The sequence below is a fragment of the Poecilia reticulata genome, unplaced genomic scaffold, assembly GCF_000633615.1.
Source record: "Poecilia reticulata strain Guanapo unplaced genomic scaffold, Guppy_female_1.0+MT scaffold_219, whole genome shotgun sequence".
NCBI lineage: Eukaryota > Metazoa > Chordata > Actinopteri > Cyprinodontiformes > Poeciliidae > Poecilia > Poecilia reticulata.
Window position 1 is genome coordinate 480,673 of NW_007615023.1, and position 1,856 is coordinate 482,528.

General features: G+C 42.7%; 1 long non-coding RNA gene across 1 annotated transcript; it reads left to right on the top strand.

Annotated features, from left to right (window-relative positions):
* The first annotated feature begins 389 nt into the window (after nucleotides 1-389).
* Nucleotides 390-1,165, top strand: LOC108165943 (uncharacterized). The gene is made up of 2 exons (XR_001776263.1): nucleotides 390-553; nucleotides 1,074-1,165. It is a non-coding gene; the product is annotated as an uncharacterized LOC108165943 (long non-coding RNA).
* The last annotated feature ends 691 nt before the right edge of the window (nucleotides 1,166-1,856 follow it).

The window sequence follows — 1,856 nt, forward strand, 5'->3', positions numbered from 1 at the left end:
GAGCTGCAGTTAAAATACAACCAGCCAGAAAAAACATCATTAATAGATTAATGAACAAAAACTGGAGACATAAAATATCTGATGATAAATGATGGAGACGGGCCTGGAAGGAAACATGGAGAGAGAAAAAACATCTGAATGAGGTTAAGATCCTGAGAAACTTTTAGAAAAACTTTGAGTTTCTTTGTTGATCAAATGTTCTGGTTCTGCTGGTTTGGACTCTTTAAMCCAGTTTGACTGGATCAGATGTTAGAATCAGTTCATCAAGTTTCTTTTACATTCAGGGAAATTAATTTTCTACATTTTATTATTTATTTGTTCATATTTCAGTTTTAACTGCATCCTGTTGGCTTCAGTTCATCTTTTATTCTTTTTTCAGATTGGATTACTGCAGGTTGTCAGAGACCAGCTGGACGTCTCTGTTCTCAGCTCTGAAGTCCAACCCGAACCATCTGACAGGACTGGGCCTGAGCGGAACCAACCTGGAAGGTTCTGGACTGAAGGAGCTCTGTGGTTTTCTACAGACTGAAAGCTGCAGACTGAAAACATTGTTGTATGCAATTATAAAATTATTGATATTTCAGTGAATAATTATCTACAATTGATCATAAATCAAAGTTCATATCTTCTGATCTAATAAATATTTTCCGAGTTTTTTCCTGGATCCAGAGTTTAATTTAGTCCCTCTGTGTAACTGAGTTGGACCTGCTGATCTGAGGTCAGAACAGGACAGCATTCGGACCCCCAGCATGTAGAAATCCCCCTTAGGTGAAGCAGGTCAAAGGTCATTCAACCCAGTGAATTCCTGGAATCTGACAGGAATTACTGACAGGAACAAATCAATAATCAATGATTGATGCTTCAACACTTTGATCAGAACCTGGAATGATTTTACTGACTAAAATCCTSCAACACATCATGACCCAGTACCAGGTTCTGGTTCTGAAGTCAGCAGGTCTTTATTGAAGCAGCAGCTTGTTGGCTTTAATATTCATGAGAATCTTTAACTGGTTCTGTTGGTCTGGTTCACCTGCATCCTGTTGGCTTCAGCTCATCTTTTATTCTTTATTCAGGTTGGATAACTGCAGTTTGTCAAAGATCAGCTGTGATTTTCTGGCCTCAGCTCTGAAGTCCAACAGCCTCCATCTGACATATCTGGACCTGATGGGAAACAACCTGGAGGATTCAGATGTTCAGCAGCTGAAGGATCTTGTAGAGACTTTAGAGTAAGTAAATGTTTGTAGTGAGTCCAGCTGCTGTCAGCAAACTGAACTAAACCGAGTTAGCATCAAAGCAAAGCTCCAGTGTTCCCAGTAAAGCTGCAGCTTCTCAGTGGGAGGAGAATGGTTCAGGCTTCCTGATTGGACACAGAGACAGCAATCAGCCAGTCAGAGGAGCAGCAGCTTGCTGTGCTCCTGTGTTTGTGTTGGTGTAAAGATGAGTGTTGTTGCTGTGTCCATGTCTCCAAGACGTCCAGCTGGACTCCAGCGTCCAGCCATCCAGCATGTCTAGAGACAGTGGTCCTCATTCATCAAACTGTGGCAGCAGCAGATCTGATCTYAGATCTGCTTGTTCTCTCAGTTCAACAGGAAACAACTGATCAGGTTCATCTTGGTCACAGCTCTGAGATCAGTCTGACTGCAGCCTGGAAACCGTCTACTGGATGTGCTGCGTCACTGACTGCTGCAGGAGAGAGGCTGGAAACACTCACTGATCTGATCCTTCTTCTCTCTGCAGGTGGAAGTGGTGATGATCTCTGTAAAGTAGAGAACGGTCTCTGTGTCCTGCTGATCCTCAGAGGTTGAAGCTGCAGCAGTTTGAGTCTAAAGAGACTCTGACTGGATCCTGATGATGAC